At 41.1% G+C, this 22161-nt stretch overlaps 1 protein-coding gene across 2 annotated transcripts in view; it reads left to right on the plus strand.

Annotated features, from left to right (window-relative positions):
• Positions 1–22161, plus strand: part of ZFYVE28 (zinc finger FYVE-type containing 28) — a 309168-nt gene that overhangs the window by 74625 nt on the left and 212382 nt on the right. Inside the window, exon 1 of one of the 2 annotated variants that reach the window (XM_073342722.1) lies at positions 855–991. The exons of the other annotated variant lie outside the window; for it this stretch is intronic. The gene's annotated coding sequence lies outside the window, so the exon portion shown is untranslated. Of the gene's footprint in view, positions 1–854; positions 992–22161 lie in introns of those variants that run through there. 2 annotated transcript variants of the gene reach the window in all.

Below are 22161 nucleotides of genomic sequence, written 5' to 3' on the forward strand. Positions count from 1 at the left end.
TAAAGACTTCAACCTAACCATAAACAGGCCACATTGCACATATTTCACAAGAAAGGACTGGATAGGTATTACTTATTTTTATCAGTTCTTGAGTTAATACCAAAAATCCAAATGATAATGGACTATGGAATGAGATCACCTGCCCCGGTGCCTGTGAATCCCTTGTCTGTGTCATAAGACTCCCCCCACCCCCTTTCTTCTTTAGTATATTGATAGGGATGCAATAGTTTGCAGTTCCCCAAATTCCTTTTAGTTATTTGCCCCAGGACACATGGTACTTAATACCTTCCCTCCCTTCCCCTCTCTCCCCACTCCCCAAAAATGTACCTTCACAGTCGGGCATTTTTATTATGTTTCTAGGGAGTAAGGGCTAGGAGAGAGGTAAGGAAAGCAGTCTTGCCAAGTCACCTGCTTTGATCAAGTGACCTCTTTTCTACCAGAGGCATACTCTAGACCCAGGTGATCTCACCTCTAGCCACTTTTCTCCTAGCCTGACTAAATAACTCTGCTCTTGAAAGATGACTCTGTGACCCAGAGTATCCCAGCTGAATTGTTGTACATTCTGCAGTATGTCAGAATATGGGATAGTCCAAATCCCTTGCAACGTCACATGCTTCAGAATTTGTAGGGGTTGTTGTATTCCAAACCTTAGTGTCTGACTCCTGGGCAAATTCCCATTTGTGTACCTATGATTAGTGCACTGTTTTCTTGACACACTTCTTAAATTCAGAGTGCCATATATTGAGGCAAAGTGTTTTTGAGGGGGTTGGTGTGTGGGGGGGGGGGACACGACTTGTCCTCTAATCCCATTTGCCTCCCCCCATCTGCTTCTCCACTTTCTATTCCTGTAATGTTTCTTCCTCACTGTGTGCAGGGCAGCAGGCTGAGGTGCACCTCTCCCCTCTTCATGGTATGCTCCCCTGCTGCCACCTTGACACCTAATTATCATCCTCCTGGCTGCCCGAATCCCTCATGCTTCTGAGGCTAATAGGTAAGTGGGTTGGGAGGAATGTGGAAAAATAGTGTGGTTGTAATGCAGGGAGATAGGAAAGAATAAGTTTTGAGGGAGAGGCTGTGATAGGAAACAGTGGGGCAGGGGTAAGGAGCAAGGGAGAGGTTCCATGTTCTGTCGGTCATTTTGGAGCTATAGGTCCACATTAGAATGTTGAGAGAGATGCTTTTCACTTTAGGATTTAAACCCACCTTTCCGCTCTGGCTTCAGTTATATTGGAAGGTGAATATGACCGTCTAAACATAGTCCTTGGCAAATATAGTTCTAATACAAAAGTGCCATAACCTGGCATGTTTGGCAATCCCTGCTCAAGATGCAGATCAGAGATCTTCATTGTGTCTAGCTTCAGTCAGTGCTGCTCGTACTTTGCATCCATAAGCACCAAATTCATAATTAACATATAATTTCAGAAAGTTATTTTAGTGGGGTCATTTTTATGTATTTAATGTCCTGTTATATTATCAAAACCCTAGTACTGTTGTCAGAGCTCAGCTATGAAAAATACCATGGTCTGGTCTGTTGTATTATTTTTCAACATGAATGTCCATTTCAAATTGCTTTGAAGAGCTCAGCCATAGTAAAAACTTAGACTGCGATGAATTGTTATCTTTAGACTCTAGGCACGGTCTTGAGTTTACACTATTTGTGTATGTTAAAAACATTTAAGGTCAATATGAACAATAAATTCATGACAAAAACAGAGTAAAATCTCTGAAGAAGGAAAATATTTTGTCAGGAGCACATCTTGTATTCTGTGTAAAGCCCAATAAAGGCCCAGAATTTCATGTGACCTAGTGAAAATATTCTGTATAGGTTTACAAGCAAAAACACATTAATGCAACTCAAAAGCATAATCCGTTAGGTTTTCAAAAGCAGAAAGAATGAACTACAGCAGTTGAGCATAAAATCATCCTTGAAGGAGAATCTGCTACCTTTAGCTTCCCAGAGACAACGTGTTAAACTGAGAAACTTTTTTTGTGCTTTCATTTCAGCATTAGCTGGAAAGATGTTTATAGACCATGACATCAGAATTCAAAAAAAGTATAATGACCTAAAAGAAAAGGAGTACTTGTGGCACCTTAGAGTCTAACCAATTTATTTGAGCATGAGCTCATGAAAGCTCATGCTCAAATAAATTGGTTAGTCTCTAAGGTGCCACAAGTACTCCTTTTCTTTTTGCGAATACAGACTAACACGGCTGTTACTCTGAAACTTATAATGACCTAGCTAAAGTAAACATGGCATTTAAAGAGACTAAAAGAAGAAAATGTCTTTGAACATCTCCTTGCTTCAATGTTTGTAATGTTAGTGTACTTGAGTTTTAAAACTGTCCTCAAGGGAGAATAAAGTTGGAGACCCTTTTAACACCTCATTAGTGTTTAGAATCTCAATCTGTTACATTTTCTTATACATGAACATGCATCTTTTTACACACTTATCTGCGTCTGATGCTGATGGATGCCAATGACAGCTTTCTAAAGAGAAAACTTCAGTGCTTTCCATAAACATAAAAAATAAGTCTCTCTTCTCCCTGATCTTACCGTTCCTTTGTACTTTACTTACTCTGAGGGTATGTTATGCTGCATGATTCTTGTGGTGTGTAGAGTACATACACAGATAGCCCCGCCCTAGCATGGGTATAAATAACAGAATAGACTATGAGGGACAGCTTAGGTGAGTAAAGACATGCCTGAAGGTTGTGGATATGTACCCAAGCACATACCCTACACAGCTATCTACTCACCCAAGCTGTGCCTCCCCATTTATACTTCTGTTGTTAGCAGTGCAGTGAGCTGCTGCCTACTGACTGCTAGAGCCTTTCCCCACCCCAGGAAAAGACTCTGGTAGCTGGGAAAGGCTCTGATAGGGGCTGAGTCTTGGCCTAATGCCTTCCCTTCTGTGTCTCCCCATCACCCCCCCCACCAGAAATTTTCTTTGCCGTTGTGGAAGGACCCAGTAGAGGGCAGCTACTGATGCCTTTCCCTGCTGCATCCCCCCTGCCAGAGCCTTTCACTGACATGCTTCAGAGTAACAGCCGTGTTAGTCTGTATTCGCAAAAAGAAAAGGAGTACTTGTGGCACCTTAGAGACTAACCAATTTATTTGAGCATGAGCTTTCGTGAGCTACAGCTCACTTCATGCACTACAGTGTGGATGGCATCTGCTTTTCACTGTGGTGTATAGCTACACATACCCTACACGCTGGCGCAAGTGGCCTGCAGTGCACTCTGTCCTCTCTCCTGCCCAACTGTTTGTTACAGAGCTTCCAACCACTGCTACACACCTTCTCACTGGTGGTAATATCAGTCGTCTTAAATCCTACCTGAAAGTGCTCATTTTAGCTAGCTGTCCTTATATCTAGCTGTTGTATACCTACCACCACATTTTTCGCAAATATGAAATAAAATGAAAAACAACATAGAAAATGAAACTCACCCTGTAGTGTCAGCTCCTGTCCTGCGGGGCTAGGTCCAGCTCCCTCCTCCAGGAATTGAGACCTGGACCATGGGTCACAGCGCCACTCAGGTTTGACCCAGCTTCCCCTCTGTCAGGATGATGGGGTGATTGGGCCAAATTTGAGTGAGTGATGTTGTGTTGTGAGGCACGGGGTTCAGTGCCACTCACTCAAATGTAGCGTGGCCACTCGTCTGTCGTTATGCTGGAGGGGCAGCCGAGCCATACCTGAGTGGAGCTGCAACGCCATGCATCAGGTTGCAATGGCCGGTACAGGGAGCCAGGCAAAATGGATATGAGAAAATAATATGCAATTCCCCCAAAATAAAACAAAAAATGTAAAAATCACAGGGGTTTGCCCCATACTTAGTTATATTTTTATGAAAAGTGTGTATTATAGCAAACAATGAAGTGTTTTGATACCTATTTGAAAGATGCTTCAATGAGAGTTGGACAGCTAACTCCCCTTCTGTTCCTCACACGTTCTTGTCAACTGCTGGAAATGGCCCACCTTGATTATCATTATAAAAGTTTTTTTTCTCTCATGCTGGTAATAGCTCACCTTACCTGATCACTCTTGTTACAGTATGTATGGTAACACCCATTGTTTCATGTTCTCTGTGTATATAAAATCCCCCTACTGTATTTTCCACTGCATGCATCCGATGAAGTGAGCTGTAGCTCATGAAAGCTTATGTTCAAATAAATTTGTTAGTCTCTAAGGTGCCACAAGTCCTCCTTTTCTTTTAACTCCCTTTAAGCACTCTCGAAAAATCCTTCATTTAGCCCATAAACTTCAACATCGATTATACTGTACCGATCTCTTTCAGTAGAAAACTGAGCCATTTGAAGCTGTCAGACATTTTCCCCCTGATTTCTAGTGTGGAATTAGAGCATATGATATACAAGCTTCAGTTTTCCATACTACTGTACTTTTAAATTTCACTGTGTATGCTTTCAGAGTGCATGCCTTTGGGGAATGCTTGAACAGATTTCATTATTTGAGATAAAAAAAATACTTGGTATAGTACCTCTGCAAAGGGTAATTGAAAACGACTGGCAACTTGTTTTCTAGCAAATATTGAATGTTAAAGAGGCAGAAGCCTTTTTTCTTCAGTAAAATGTATAATTTTCACTAGTCTGCTTGGAAAGTCACTTTTTGGGATCTAACTGAGCAACCAATACAAACCTGCCCAGAACAACTATCCAGAACTTCACAGCAGCAATGTGTTAGAACTAGGGTGACCAGATAGCAAGTGTGAAAAACCGGGATAGGGGGTGAGGGGTAATAGGTGCCTATGTAAGAGAGAGCCCCAAATATCGGGACTGTTCCTATAAAATCGGGACATCTGGTCACCCTAGTGAGAACTCTCCTCTTCATGCACCAAAACACAAGCAAATAGTGTCTGAGCTAAAGGAGACACCGAGTCGGACAGTGGTGCATACACATGTGCATACAGAAGCTCATTCAAACATAAAGATTGAAAAGTGTTTTGGACCCAGCTAGATAGAACTTGCTATTTGTAAGATCATTATTAGTAGACTAGCAGAGTATTTGTTTTCTGGCTGTTTTAGAAGGGGTGGCTGGTTTAGAAATGGATTCTGTTCCTTCTTTCTAATAAAGCAGATTTCTTGGCCTTTGATATTTTTTCTATTGAACCTGACACTATGATGATGAAGTTGTTTAAGAAATTAGTTTCTCTGTGTGTGTATTTTTTGTTTATATTCTGTTTAATCAAAAGATGCAGAAGTATAACCATAGGTTGAAAATATTAAGGCTTTTTTTCAGAATTTTCATAGTTTCTATAACATTAATATGTCATTGTCAACTTAGTCTTTTACCTTTTTTTAATGCTTTAAAAATCAATAGCCTTGGGTGATGCAAAGTATGGACCTATTTAGTTTCAGAAGATCTATAGATAGTTAGAATTTTCATTTGTGCTTGGAGAGCTTCTCTCCCCACCACCCCCAACTGGCAAAGTTCCAATTTGCTGTTGGAAACTGAGAACCTGTATAGTTAGACTCAAACTTGGATAAATCTCTTTGATCAGGTTTGTTCACCACTTAAAAGGATGTGGATTATGTGAAGAGCTAGATGTTTTAAAAGAGTGACTCATGTTAGGCATCATTAGTAGAGGAAAGAGGCATTTATATAAAATTGGCTCTAGATCTCGGCAGGTAGTGGGTAGGTGGAACATTAGTATTTATTGGTGAAATGGGGTGTTTGAGGAGGTAGCTGGGGTAAAGCAGGCAGGGAAAGGGGTTGGGATGAGGGAGATCGAAGCATGCATGAACTTGAAGGGACAGAATGAGAGCAAGACCTTACACAGAGGTGAGGGAACAAGGTGTGACGTGAGGCAGATGGGGATAGGGACACTGGGCAGATTTGTGAGGGAGTGGTACAGAAAACATCAGGATGAAAGGATGAGTCAAGGTTAAGGTTGGGGAAGATACTTCCAGAGGAGAATGTGGAAGTAAGAGATTTGTGGGAATGTGTGGGAGAGAGGAGGGAAAAGAGTTGGTAGGAGCAGAAAAGGAAGGATTGTCACAAAGGAGCTGGAGATAATGAATGATGGATGGAAGATGAAGGAGGAGTCATTTGGTAAAACAAGGCAATAAAACAATAGTACAGATACTCCGCCAGCAGACTAACAAGGTAATGAGTTAATGGGGAAAGTCCAACAAACTGAAGCAGAGAACTGGCTTGGTCTGGGAGAGAGATTGCTGCTGGGTATCAGTTAAATGGTGATCACTATGGCAACAAAAGTATAGAAGTTCAACAAGGGTAACCAAAGAGTTGGCCTGTGGCTGTGAATACTGCTTGGCCCCCAAAGTCCCATCTTCCCTACTACTGGTATTTCTGGCTTGTGACTAGCTGGGCAGGGAAATGATGGTTAGCTGGACATAGGAAGTCTGTGCATGTGCGCACACTGGGGAGCAGGGGAGGAAGGAGGAGACAGACTGTTGAATCAAGAAGTACCGTTAACACTGCTTATTTTGAGTATCTCGGTTACCCCAAAATGCAAAAGCTACATTTTTACAGGGTTGGTTGTCAAGAAGCTCCTCAAACCTCCTCTCAATGGACTTTCCAATTTTTTTTCTTGTGCACTTCTTTGCCATCAATCACTGGAACCTTGTATGCCAATAACTGCCAGTGCCACTGGAGCAATGGTCCATAATAACTTATTTTTTAAATGGCACTGCTAGCAGCATGTCCGGAGTTATGGATGAGGTGATATTTCTGTCATAAATCTTTGTGTGGAGGAATTTAATATCTCAGCTATTTCAAATTGCTTTGGGCTGAAGCTTGAATATATAAAATAACTTATTAGCCATGCAATATATTTCCAAGGTGTTTTTGAATATTTAACTATTTATTTTAGTTGTAGGAAAACAAACATAATTATATCCTGCAAATATTATTTTTAAAGTATAATTTTGATTGTGATCGTTTATAAATGGTACTAATGTGCTCTATTTTTGTCAAAGAAAAGGATGCCTTCATTTTCAGTGTAAGAACAAGTCACTGGGTATGTGTTGTAGTTTTTTCCTGTGAAGTCTTTACAAGGACATTATTTTCTATTTTCTGTTTGAATATGATTGGATACTTCTGTTGTGATTCAAGATGTTTGTCAATGTCCGTGGTACAACGTGTAGTTCCGATGACAATAGACCTGCAAAATAATTTAGTGCAGGTGCATGAAGATCACTGGGGAAAATTAATTGTGTCAATATGTGCTAAATATGTGGAAGGATACAAACGTCTATATTTTTACTATAGTATTTCAAGAATACATTATTTTGTGTCTTGGGGAAAAAGAAGTAACTTCTAACAAAGCAGTATAACCATTTTATAAAGGTTATGTGATATGTTTGGGATTAGGCATTGCATAGAACTGTGCTGCAGCCAGAATTTCCATTTGTGGAAAATTTTGCATTTCCAGATATTTTTATTGTGAATTGGAACAACAAGTAACAATTGTAAATTTTTCTGCTCCTTGGCTGGTTCCCTGGCCAGTAAGCCAGCTGGACAATCAGGTAGGTCAGAGAAAGCTGGGTATTCCAGGGAGCCAGCTAGCTGGGTAGTAGGCCACTGGAAGCTAAAGAGCCCACCAAGTTGGTTTGCCAACTCTGACTGAAGCTATTCCGGGAGATTCCCCCCGCCCTCCCAACACGACATAATGTCATTTTCTTAAAGTATCCTATTAAAATCTCCTGGATTGCTTTCAGTAGTCACTGGGAGATAGATGCCGATTCTGGGAGACTTCAGGCCAAACCTGGAGAGCTGGCAACCCTTCCGCCAAGCAGGATGTCAGGAAACCAGGCAGGCTAGTTTTGACAGAATTGACATGTTCCTGTGAAATGTGTCAGTTCTGTTGATTCAGCATTTACTGAATCAGAAAACAGAAAACAGGAAACAGAAAACTGTTTTGTTGGAAAACTTTCAACCAGCTCTAGCACTGATTCTGTATGTGAAGTAGCAGGGGAAGACAGTTTCACCTTCAGGCACATTTGGTATTGTGCTTCGTGCTGGTTCCCAAATTGTTCTCTGAGACTGCAGATAACACTTTCCAAAAAGCCTTTAAAGTGTGTATTTCTTGTCTCTCAAGTTTTCTTACATGTACCAACATTCCAATTCATGCACATCCCTCTTCCTTCTAGTTTACTGTATCACTCTCCAATTTCCTGTGTATTCTCTTCCTCCTCCCACACTTTCTCTAGTACTGCCCTCCATATTCATTCTGGATTTCTCACTTGCTCCTCTGCACTGTGTTCATTGCCAACACTGTCTGTGAAATTGATTGGAATCCTGCTACCTCAAGTATCAGTATTCAGCTCTTCAGAAGGGTTTTGGTAATTCTTACTCTGCAGCTGGTTTTCATGGTGGAGTGGAGCAGCAAGAAAAAATTATGCTGGAATCAATGCTAAAGATGGTGGGAGAACACACATAATGTGGTAGAAAGATGAGATGGCAAAGACCTGTGGGGAAAAGAGAAATGGAACACAGGATGGGGAGAGAATTCTTTAGTAAGGTATGTATTGTCTCAGGCCACCAATCAGATTTGCTAAGGGTTGAGGATTTTTTGTTTCGTTTTACCTTTGAAGTGAAAGCTAGCTGCAATGAATGCTTTTACTTTTTATTCATGGAATTTACTCAAGTACAAAGATCAGGGAGCCTGTAGTGTTTAATAATGAACTATTTTTCATGGCCAAAATTGAAGAGAAAGGACATGGTCACAATTATGCAGAACCCACTCCAATACTACCCAGGCAAAAACTCAAGAAAATTGAGGGTCCTTGTAGTGTTTTCCAAAGATCACACTCAAGTTGTTTTAGACCTACAGGGAAAGCAAATTAGAGAGTAATTTCCTCCAGTGAGTATGCCCTGCCACCATTAATTTATATCTAAGGACTTAGCTTCAACACCTCAGCTGACCTCACTGCTGCAGCACTATATGTGAAGAGAAGCAGCCTCTAAGACAGGTTTCAGAGTAGCAGCCGTGTTAGTCTGTATTCGCAAAAAGAAAAGGAGTACTTGTGGCACCTTAGAGACTAACCAATTTATTTGAGCATGAGCTTTCGTGAGCTAGAGCTCACTTCATCGGATGCATGCCGTGGAAACTGCAGCAGACTTTATATATACACAGAGAATATGAAAAAATACCTCCTCCCACCCCACTGTCCAGCTGGTAATAGCTTATCTAAAGTGATCATCAGGTGGGCCATTTCCAGCACAAATCCAGGTTTTCTCACCCTCCACCCCCCCACACAAATTCACTCTCCTGCTGGTGATAGCCCATCCAAAGTGACAACTCTTTACACAATGTGCATGATAATAAAGTTGGGCCATTTCCTGCACAAATCCAGGTTCTCTCACCCCCTCACCCCCCTCCCAAAAACCACACACACAAACTCACTATCCTGCGAGTGAGTTTGTGTGTGTGGTTTTTGGGAGGGGGGTGAGAGAACCTGGATTTGTGCAGGAAATGGCCCAACTTTATTATCATGCACATTGTGTAAAGAGTTGTCACTTTGGATGGGCTATCACCAGCAGGAGAGTGAATTTGTGTGTGGGGGGGTGGAGGGTGAGAGAACCTGGATTTGTGCTGGAAATGGCCCACCTGATCACTTTAGATAAGCTATTACCAGCTGGACAGTGGGGTGGGAGGAGGTATTTTTTCATATTCTCTGTGTATATATAAAGTCTGCTGCAGTTTCCACGGCATGCATCCGATGAAGTGAGCTGTAGCTCACGAAAGCTCAGGCTCAAATAAATTGGTTAGCCTCTAAGAGTGAGGGTTCGAGATGCTATTGGACTTCATAAATTAATTTCAATTCCTTGAATTGCACCAGGACACAAATAAGAAGCCAGTGGATTCATTGGAGAACTGGTTAAATGAGATTCCTTTAGGTAACACTGCCAGTGCATGCCTATGCATTTTGGAACAGTTGAAACTTCTGAGTGGTCTCCATCAATTGCATCAACTTGTTTCAGTCCTCTTTGATCTTTAAATGAGAGCCTGACAGAATATTTCCATACCAGGCTTTTTTCAGTGAGTGAAGGTTGTATATGTTGCTTTCTGTTTTCTCTTGATTTTTAGCTTTGAATATTTTGGCAGCATTATAAATCATAAAGCAGGAAAAGGAAAACATGGCCAAAAGAGCATGGCATCTAAATACTGCTGTTTTGGTCTGCTCAAGTAGAGAAAGATGTGGGACTTCTCACTCTTAGAAACAGAATATTTTTTTGAAGTTATAGTTAATTCAAGGGATTTGGTTTAGAGGACCTTTCTTAGGCAACAGTATTAAAAACCGCTTTACTTCGTTCAAAGCCAGCTAGTCTTTTTGTATAGATTGTACTTTTTGTTGAGGGGAATAATTGAGTTCTGTCTAGTCTTGGTAGTGATAATTAAGGCTCTGTGTTTGTCACGGAGGTCATGGAAGTCACTGCCCCCCAGCAGCAGGAGTTTGGGTGTCGGGGGGGCTCAGGGCTGGGGATTGGAGTGCAGGGCAGTGCTTACTGGGGGGACTCCCCAGAAGGGTGACAGGAACTCCCCTCCCTCAGCTCCTAGCTCCATGTGCTGCCTCTGCCTGCAGGCACTGCCCCCGCAGCTCCCATTGGCTGTAGTTCCCAGCCAATGGGAGCTGCAGAACCGGGACTTGGGGTGGAGTGGACGCAGCATGTGGAGCTGGGAGCTGGAGGTTGCTGCTTCCCAGGAACCGGGTAGGGAACCTCCTCCGCCAACTCCCTCACCCCCGAGCGGCTCCCCCTGGGCTGTCTCCCCCCCCAAGCACCCGTAGGGCCCCCAGGGCTGCCCCCCCGAACTGCCCCCACAAGTTTTATTCAGGGGTATATAGTAAAAGTCATGGATTAGTCACGGTCCATGAATTTTTGTGTACTGCCCATGACGTATCCATAACTTTTACTACAAATACCATGACTAAAATGTAGTCTTAGTGATGATGCTTCCCTCCAATTCACTTCCTGAAGCACCTGGTTTTTCTTAATTTCCCAAGTAATAAAACCAGGCCCATCTCTTTAGCTAATACAGTTCTTGTTTCTGTGTTCAATAAGCGTTACAAAGGCTACTAGGTTCCTCTTCCTGATCCTGTTACCCTTCCCTCCCACCCTTTCCCCCATGCCACTACATTCCCTGTTTCTTCCTGTTTCCATTCTCTCCTGCCTCTGCTCTCTTTTCCCATCTTTATTCATATCGTATCAGTTCCATTCAGGTTTCCCAGTCCAAAAAGATTTATAAATACAACCTCTAGGAACCATCAAGACACTAATATAACAAACCAAGGAACCATATGACCGTACACTTGTTGCTTGGTAGTCCCCTTTTCCTACTATCCCTCTCATTGTTTGTTGATTCCACTTGTTGCAACTCCTGTAAACTTCCTTCATATAACTCAAGAACCAGCGGTCACCCAATGAAATTAATAGGCAGCAGGTTTAAAACAAACAAAAGGAAGTACTTCTTTACACAATGCACAGTCAACCTGTGGAATTCATTGGCAGGGAATGTTGTGAAGGCCAAAACAACAACTGTATTAAAAAAAAGTTACACAAGTTGATGGAGGATAGGTCATCAATAGCTATTAACCAAGATGGTCAGGGATGCAACCCCATGCTCTAGGTGTCCCTTAAGCCTCTGACTGCCAGATGCTGGGACTGGATGACAGAGGATGGATCACTTGATGATGGCCCTGTTCTGTTTATTTCCTTTGAAGCATCTGGCATTGGCCACTTTTGGAAGACAGCATACTGGGCTAGAAGGACCATTGGTCTGACCCAGTATGGCCTTTCTTATTTTCTTATGTTCTTGTTATGTTCCTCAGAACAGGTTGTGTATATTTTTGCATGTCAGTGAAGCATCTCACACATTTTTGGGTGCTGAAGTGAGCTGTAGCTCACGAAAGCTCATGCTCAAATAAATTGGTTAGTTTCTAAGGTGCCACAAGTACTCCTTTTCTTTTCACTTCTAATTTCTGTGATTCTTTGGTTACAAGTAATCAAATTGTTAATCAGTACAATAATAAATGAGAATACATGCCTATGGACTAGAGAAAACATTCCATGTGTTGATTTGTGAGTGTGGTTTTTAATAAGCTTCAAAGAGTGTCTTATCTTATCATCTTATCTTATTCTTTTAAAATTTCTTTGATTTAATGTAAAAAGCACTTCCACCTTTACTGTTTACAGCTTTTCAGGATTTTGTCTCTTTGCTTGCCCAGACCTTCACAGGGTCTTTGGCTTGCTGCCTGTTTTCCAGCAGATTGTCCTACTTGTACAGATGTTGTTGTTTCATCTCCCTCTGAGTATTTTCAAATCGCTCAAGTGAATTCTTCACACAGGGTTTATAAATCTCCATACAGGTTTTTGAAGCCTAATAATTTAAAGTGCACGGTTAGAAATTTAAAATGACACATGGCATATATTTGACAAAATGTCCAAGGCAGATAAAGTTTTGTTGAATGGCAGTTACAAAATGCTGCTGGATAAGCTAAATACAAACAAATACTAATGAACCATGTATTTATGTAAGGGAATAAAACTAGAGCTTATCTAAGAGATAACATCAGAGGAATATATTGTTTTGACATGTGATATTTTCATAATACATACTTTTGAGTGTTCAAATAGCATGTAGGAATGATAAATACACAACTAATTTACAAGGTTTAGATTATATAATGGATCTGAAAATATGTTGCGAAGCTAACACAGTTAATTTAAAACTGAAGTTATTTTGGTGTCATGAGTGTTTACTTGGAGTAAATGAAAATATGAATGAGAAGACTGATTGCCCTGTCAATTGTAAAAAGTTGTAAAAATTGTAAAAAGGTAATTAGAATTTGGAAATGTAAGCTGAAAGACACATTGGTTCAGGAAGTTAATTTGATTTATACTGTTCCACAACAGAGCATATTTAGGGCATATTTAGGACAGTAGCTAAAACTCTACTTGCAGGGTTAAGGTAAATTCCAAATAAATACAGTGTGATGTAAAGATTGATACCTAAGGCTTTGATATGAGATTGTGAATTTAAGATCAAGTATGTCTGTGTTTACTCTTTTCTTGGCCTGAAATTTGGTCTGCTCCTCTAACTGTGTAAAAGTGACATTTTTTTTATCCTGTGTACTTACTGTTCCTAGATTACTAAAAATGCATTAGCTATGATTTCATGGGACTGCCGAAGCTGTGCTCATCACAACTCTGGAAGTGGGACAAAGGAGGCATTCAGTGTTGTTTGTTGCTACCCAATCATGGGGCTGGCAGGCTTCCCCCTTTTCCCAGGTGCGTCTGACTCTGAGGGACTTTTATGGTTGCTAGAGATCAGGAAGATTACGTAGAAACTCCTAGCTATACCTCTGCTGGAGCCAGGAATATGTGTGGCATAGGACTCACTACACCAACTCTGTGCTGAGGTCAGTCCTCAGATACCTGCTTAAAGTTGCAAAGCAGACTTAATAGGTCTTAACTTAATGAAGCTGGGCATTGTCTCTCTTAAACATAGTTGATGAATTATCTGAATAATTTTATTTTATAATTTTAAAAGAACATGGTCAACTCAAATTTGGCTTAAAATTTAGGTTTTGTAAAATAAAGTTTTAAAGAAGCACAAACCAATATACATGTTCCTATGATTTTGTAATATTTCCATGGGAACAGCTTGTTTTATACAAACATTCCCCTTCAGTGTTTGCAACCAAACATCCCAACACTGAAAACAAAACAGATTAAAATGAAAATGACTTCATCTATCTCCCACCCCCACCCAGATGAAAGAAATACAAAAAGGAGCCCCCCTGGATTGTTTTGATTTTCAACTTATTTTATGCTGTCACTACATATTAAGTTGTTTTTGGTTGGCCCAAAGATTTTTGATTTGAAAATCTGTAACTGCATCAGAGAAGTTGTTGTTTGGGCAGGAGGATTTCAGAAGTTTTGGCCTTTCAGAAGTCCTGATAGGTGATTTGTAACTCTTTAAATGACCTGTAGCATTTAGACTTAATACTCCTATTGAGAAGGATGGGACCGTTTTCACCTCTGAGTTATTATTTCAGGCTCAGGGAGACAAAACTTCATTGGTTTACACTCAGTTGACATTTGTCAATTTTTTTTCAGTCCTAAGCGCAAGAAACCAACTTTTAAAAAGAAGAGTTTAGATTCCGAAGCAAAGGTCTGCAAATTCTTTTTCAGTGGGATACATGGGGCTATGGTGTCTTGGAGTCACCTTATGCATCAGGATTGTAACACATTTGTGATCAGGGACTCTTAAGAAAGATTGTTCAAAGAACTTGTATTACAGTCAGTATTGTGATTTAAAGAAATCTGACTTTTTTTACACACACAAACACAGAAAAATTCTGAATTGAATGCATATGGTTTGCAACCAACTTACCAATTGGTGCTCTTAAAAAAATCATTCTGACATTAGAAGTATTGCCCATTCTAGAGGTTCCCTACACTTCATAAGAAATAAACTGAAAACCAGTTCTTAAAACACAAAAACACATTCATTGTAAAAATTATTTTCAAACTTGGTCCTCCTTTGGCTTTTCTGACTGTTTGTTCTGCATCTCTTCCTGACTCTTTGATCTTGAACCCCTCCTCCTCCTCCCTTCTCTCACACTCTGCAGGACTCTCACAGGGCTCCAATTCTGGATTCTAAGCTCCTTCCCCTTTGTATCCCTTGTTTGTGTTGCTGCATCAATGCACAGATAGCTTCAGCTAGTATCTTTATGCTAAGGATTTGCAAATCTATCCACTCTTGACCAGTCTACCTCTGTCCAGTACCTTATCTCAGCCTGTCTCTCTCACATCTCCCTTTGGTGTTCCACCATTAACTGAAACTTAAAATGATCAAAACTAAACTCATTGTTTTTCTTCTGAAACCTTCTCCATTATCCTTTTTCTGTTACTTTTGAAACTAGCACCATCATTCCAGTTACCTTCCCGTCAATCAGTGTTGTAATCTTCAATTCATCCTGATCTCACAAATCCAGACTGTTTCCTAATCTTGCCTCTTTTTCATAATATTTCTAAAATTCACCCTTCTCTTTCTTCACAAATTATAAGTTGTCATCTTGGCTATGATTTCTGTTCCACCACTGATGCCAACTTTGGCCATATGTTTTCTTTCCTCACTTTCTGATGGCCATATGTGGGGGTTGAGAAGGAATTCTCCCTCCCTCACCCCGGGTTAGATCTGCAGCAACCTTGGGCTTTGAGTTTTTTGCCTTTCTTTGAAGCATGAAGTGTGGGCCAGTTGCTGGGATTATCTGGGTATATCTCACTTCAAGAATTAGCTTCCAGTGTAGGGACCTCAGGCACTGGTGCACATTGGTCCCTCCGATTCTTTGCCTATAGCATATAATAGTTTAATTTCCTGGGGGCTGTAATACTTTGGTCTAATTTTGATTGTTGGTTTATGTGCAGATGCTGTGTAGTGTTGGAGGCCTGTGATATGCAGGAGGTCAGATTGGATGAACTGCTTGTCCCCTTCTGGCCTTAAACTGCATGACTCTCTGGCAACCCTCCTCCTTTCAGTCTCTTTCAGACCTCACTAACACCCTCTTCGTCCCCTTCTGATCATACAAAATATAGCTGCTAAGTTTATTGTCCTTTCCCTTTACTCTGATCACATTCCCTCCCTCTTCCCTGTTTGAAATCTCTTCACTAGCTCCTCTTTCATCACATTAAGTTCATGCTTCTTGTCCTGACTTTCAAGTCCCCTCAAAATGCTGCATATACCTACTTATTTACACTTCTTTTTGTTGCATTGCTGCCTCACCCTTCCCGTTCCACCAATGCTGCCTACCTTGACCGCATGTCTCTTTCCTCACTTTCTTTCACACCACCCCTTTATGCTTGTGTGACCCATAAATCCTTCAGTGCCAACTGGCAAGGGGAATACAAGAGTATCCTGATCCTGGTATGTACATTGTTTCATCAAAGAATGTCATGTGAGGTCTTAAATGAGACAGGGTCACCTTGTTATTAATATCATTTATATCATGTATATCATATATACAGATACTATGTAGGAGTTATGTATGTATACTAAAAATATGTTCTTAGAGTTAGTATCAAGGCAGAGTTGACAAAAAGGTTTTCTGTCAAATTAAAGATGTTTATTCACCTGACTTTCTATCAGCATGCAAGTTAAGCATTGTAAGCCAACACAGTGGTTGCACATCTACATACGAAGTCAACGAGGGGATGTGAAATCAACAGGGCAGTAGCACATAGGAAAACAAGTCAAGGGGATTATGCTGACTTGGAGTACAATGAACTTTGGGGATATAAGTAGAAGGGGAAAAGACCTCTTTATCCTGCACGTAGGAAGAAATTTTGCAGTGCGATCACATTGATGAAAATAGGATCACAAAATGGGAAATGCTGCAAAGGACATTAGGGGTAAGAGAAACTTCTTTAGACAGACAGTTAGCCAGTAAAGTTTAGTTTGTAGAAAGTGTGAATTTTTTATATATAGCCCTCTTGGTTTCCATTGGCCTTACTCACTATCTCTTTGAATCTTTGAAAACAAACATATTGTTGTTTTTCACTGTAAATATATCTACGTACTGAGATATTATGCAGGGTGCTGATCCTGAGCTAAATCATTCAAGTTGATATGTTTACACTCTTGGGTACAACAGACTTAGTATTTCTGTGAGTGTGTTCAGTGGATAAAGGGCTGGATGCTACGGGGAATGTTTCAAAGGGGCTCAGGCACTGGGATACACTATTGTTAATCTGCAAGGCAAAGTAAGGGCTGCTGTAGCCCAGAGGAGATTGTGAGAGTGGCTGACAGGCTGTTGGCGACAGGGAGCTGACGCTCAGTTAAGTGCAAGCATGTCTCCCTCTTGCTGGAGGCTAGGGGATTACAATGTCACAGTCCTGGGCACCCTGAGAACCATCACAGATTGGAATAGCTTCCCCAAACTGATCAGATTGGCTACTCCCTCTGGCACACTGTCTTACATGTTAGCTAATTTCTTTAATACTTAAGATAAGGGATAGTTGGGCCAGGTGTCTTGGGGCAGTTGAAGAAAGTCAGTGTTAATGTAATTTCAAAACATATATACTTATATATTAAACAATTGCACAGTATCTATTTGGTGGGCTCCCTGTCCTCCACTCTGTGTACATTTCTCATTCTTGGGCTACATTGCGAGCTAGGGGTGTGGTTTCCAGCTCACATGCACATTCGTGGTTGCTCTTATTGAGCTACTGTGAGTATAAATAGTGTAGCTGTGGTAACATGGACAGCGGCAGCACAGTATAGCCATGCCGAGTACAAACCTGCCTGAACTCTGTGGGTACATAGCATGGCTAAGCCATGCTTCTGCGCCCTGTGCTACTGTGGCTACACTATTATTTATACTCTGACTAGCTCTCATCAAGCTAGCACAAGTATGTGTATGTAAGCTGGGAATCATGCCCATAGCTCACAGTTTAGATGAAGCCTAGAGCAGTGGTTCTCGAAGCCGGTCCGCCACTTGTTCAGGGAAAGCCCCTGACGGGCTGGACCAGTTTGTTTACCTGCTGTGTCAGCAGGTTCGGCTGATCGCGGCTCCCACTGGCCGTGGTTCGCCGCTCCAGGCCAATGCGGGCTGCGGGAAGGGAGGCCAGCAAGTCTGTTGGCCCGCGCTGTTTCCCGCAGTCCCCATTGGCCTGGAGAGGTGAACCACAGCCAGCAGGAGCCGCGATCGGCTGAACCTGCGGAAGCGGCAGGTAAACAAACCGGTCCAGCCCACCAGGGGCTTTCTCTAAACAAGCGGCGGACTGGCTTTGAGAACCACTGGTCTAGAGTATATAAACCATCTAGGGCAGGACCTGTCTCTATAATCTGTTTGGGTACACATAGCCTAATGGGGTCCATTATTGTAGCCTAATGGGGTATGGGTCCTCTCGATGCCACTGTAATATAAACATTTATTAAAGTTCTGTAGTATTTTAAGAAACTGAGTGTAATGATTATCCTGGAGAAGAAATTCAGCGTTTTTTAAATTAGCTATCTGAAAAGCTTGGCTGGCTGTACTTCAAGGGAAAGCTACATTTCTCATTCCTCTTGGCCACTGTGCTCCAGCACTTTGTAGGCTTCTGGGTTGCTTTAACTTAATCTATACTGAAAGCTATTTCAGAGTTCCTAGTACATCCCAAGTAGAAGTTCAGAACAGTTCATCTGATAGCAGAAGAACACTTATTCATGATGCAGGCTATGTCCCTGGCTATGTCCCTGGCTATGTCCCTGGTCCATGTTATGTGGACAATTTAAACAAGTGGGAATACAAATACATGCCTTAATTAATAAGGATTTTTAAAAATGTAAATTAAATATACATTTATTCTTTAAAAATAAACCTATTTGAAATTGACAACCTCTGATAAGGCCTAAACTTGATTATACCCTATTCAAATAATTTAAATTAAATAAAAATATTGAGCCATACATATTTCCTGCCAAGTTTTAAAGATCATCAAACAACTGAACTGGTGGCAGTCACTGGCTAAGCAAGCACCTGGAGCCACAGTTTGAAGCTAACCCAGCTTTTGATGGCAGTAGCCTCTTCCACAGGTGCAGAGAAAATATATTCTTCATTTCAGTTTACTCAACTAGTTCAGTTCAATGATGATTTCATTCAGAATTACAAAACTGATTGAGAGTTGAAAAAACAGGAAAGCTTGGTTTTTTTCCCCAATCTATGAATAAAACTACGTATGAGAGGATGAGTCTACTAGCTCGAAAATCTTGATGGACATGGTGAACAGGAACAATCCGTTCACTTCACTAAATTAAGATAATTCTACAGACAGCCCCCCAACCTGAAGCAAATACTCACCAGGAACCACACAACAGAACCACTAACCCAGGAACCTGTCCTTGCAACAAAGCCCATTACCAACTGTGTCCACATATCTATTCAGGGGACACCATCATAGGTCCTAATCACGTCAGCCGCACTGTCATTGGCTCGTTCACCTGCACATCTACCAATGTGATATATGCCATCATGTGCCAGCAATGCCCCTCTACCATGTACATTGGGCAAACTGGACAGTCTCTACGTAAAAGAATAAATGGACACAAATCAGACATCAAGAATTATGATATTCATAAACCAGTCGGAGAACACTTCAATCTCTCTGGTCACTCGATCTCTGACCTAAAAGTCGCAATATTACAACAAAAAGACTTCAAAACCAGACTCCAACAAGAGACTGCTGAATTGGAATTAATTTGCAAACTGGATACTATTAACTCAGGCTTGAATAGAGACTGGGAGTGGATGAGTCATTACACAAAGTAAAACTATTTCCCCATGTTTATTCCCCCCCCTTCCTCAGATGTTCTTGTTAACTGCTGGAAATGGCCCACCTTGATTATCACTACAAAAGGTTTTCTTCCCCCCCACACCCCGCTTTCCTGCTGGTAATAGCTCATCTTAAGTGATCACTCTCCTTACAGTGTGTATGGTAACACCCATTTTTTCATGTTCTGTGTGTATATAATCTCCTCACTGTATTTTCCACTGAATGCATCCGATGAAGTGAGCTGTAGCTCACGAAAGCTTATGCTCAAATAAATTTGTTAGTCTCTAAGGTGCCACAAGTACTCCTTTTCTTTTTGCGAATACAGACTAACACGGCTGCTACTCTGAAACCTTTAATAAATCAGTTAATTTTAAATGCAAAACAGGTTTTGATAAAGTTGGATGAACTTTTTCTTATATAACCAGCATATTTAAAGCAATATTATTTAATAAAATATTAAGTTGCTGTTTTTAGTTGAATTTGAATTTCCATCCAAATAATGATGGACACAAATCACTAGTGGAAAAAAAAAATTTGTCTAGTAAATAAGAAAAGCATCATTCATCATTTTCTAACATAACAAAAAAAATGTAAACAATAATTTGTATAAAGGTAGAGTTAAGCTGTATAATTGCTGAAATAAATGTTTATATATAGAAATAGTGCATAGTTAGAAAAAAAAAAAGGGGGGGGCACCAAATTTAGCGTGAAGGCTATATGTAGTTGCAAATATGTTTTAATGATTACCAATTAGTTAGGATCAATCTATTTTAGGAAAATAAAGTACAAATGCAAAACAAGATTAAAATTGATTCACTTATTGTAACAAGTTGAATTGGAATATTTTTGAATGTTCAATTTCATAAGACAAGCATTGGAGTTTCAGTAGCATTTGGAGAGCTTGAATGGAGAGAAGGCATTTTTAAAAAGTACCTTTTTGCTGTGGAGGAGAAGGGATAAGAAATATAGGTGGTTCTATGTCAAATACGAAACAGGATTGAAAACTGACACATTTTCAGAATAGCTTAGTAGGAAAAATATGGTCAAGTTCATGTATTTAGTAGTTTTCTTTGCTCTTCTTCTATTGTGGCTTACTTATTTTAGTGGAAGTTTAACCCATGCCTTCCTGGTGTGGCGCTCTGTCCCCCTCTAGTGGCAGCTAGACCAGCTAGAGATTATTGCGCCTGTTACAGTCTTGGAAGGGAGATGTGTCTTTTAGTTCACACAGTATTGGCTCGTGCATTAAGCATCAGAGGTCCCAGGTTTGATCCTGGACGATGACGATCAGAATCTGTTGGTGTTCCAGAAGGTTAACTTAATATGTTATAAAAAATAAAATCTAAGGAACCATTTTAAACAAAACTAAGACCTTCCAGGTACTGGTTCTTCAATAGTCCATTAATATACTCCTTTCATGGATTGAGGCATTTGGCCACAGAAAGACATCTAAAACAGGCTCTGTCATTTCTTAATGCTGTTGTAATATATTAGATCGAAGGGTTGGATTGTTTTTTAGAGCTGTTCTAAAACTGGCAGAGGTGTCATAAGAACATAAAACACAGTTTTTGTTTAAAATAGTCATAGAATCATAGAATATCAGAGTTGGAAGGGACCTCTGGAGGTCATCTAGTCCAACCCCCTGCCCAGAGCAGGACCAATCCCCAATTAAATCATCCCAGCCAGGGCTTTGTCAAGCCTGACCTTAAAAACTTCTAAGGAAGGGGATTCCACCACCTCCCTAGGTAACGCATTCCAGTGTTTCACCATCCTCTTAGTGAAAAAGTTTTTCCTAAAATATCCAACCTAAATCTCCCCCACTGCAACTTGAGACCATTACTCCTTGTCCTGTCATCTGCTATCACTGAGAATAGTCTAGATCCATCCTCTTTGGATCCACCTTTCAGGTAGTTGAAAGCAGCTATCAAATCCCCCCTCATTCTTCTCTTCCGCAGACTAAACAATCCCAGTTCCCTCAGTCTCTCCTCATAAGTCATGTGTTCCAGACCCCTAATCATTTTTGTTGCCCTTCGCTGGACTCTCTCCAGTTTTTCCACATCCTTCTTGTAGTGTGGGGCCCAAAACTGGACACAGTACTCCAGATGAGGCCTCACCAATGTCGAATAGAGGGGAACGATCACGTCCCTCGATCTGCTGGCTATGCCCCTACTTATACACCCCAAAATGCCATTGGCCTTCTTGGCAACAACGGCACACTGTTGACTCATATCCAGCTTCTCATCCAGTGTAATCCCTAGGTCCTTTTCTGCAGAACTGCTGCCTAGCCACTCGGTCCCTAGTCTGTAGCGGTGCATGGGATTCTTCCGTCCTAAGTGCAGGACTCTGCACTTGTCCTTGTTGAACCTCGTCAGATTTCTTTTGGCCCAATCCTCCAATTTGTCTAGGTCCCTGTGTATCCTATCCCTACCCTTCAGCGTATCTACCTCTCCTCCCAGTTTAGTGTCATCTGCAAACTTGCTGAGGGTGCAATCCACACCATCCTCCAGATCATTTATGAAGATATTGAACAAAACCGGCCCCAGGACCGACCCATGGGGCACTCCGCTAGATACCGGCTGCCAACTAGACATGGAGCCATTGATCACTACCCGTTGAGCCCGACAATCTAGCCAAGTTCCTACCCACCTTGTATTGCATCCATCCAGCCCATACTTCTTTAACTTACTGACAAGAATACTGTGGGAGACCGTGTCAAAAGCTTTGCTAAAGTCAAGGAATAACAAGTCCACTGCTTTCCCTTCATCCACAGAATCAGTTATCTCATCATAGTAGGCAATTAGATTGTTCCTTTAGCACTCTTGGACCCATGGACTTGTGCACGTCCAGCTTTCTAAAAAGTTCCGAACCAC

The sequence above is a fragment of the Lepidochelys kempii genome, chromosome 4 (genome assembly GCF_965140265.1).
Source record: "Lepidochelys kempii isolate rLepKem1 chromosome 4, rLepKem1.hap2, whole genome shotgun sequence".
In the NCBI taxonomy this organism is placed as follows: Eukaryota; Metazoa; Chordata; order Testudines; family Cheloniidae; genus Lepidochelys; species Lepidochelys kempii.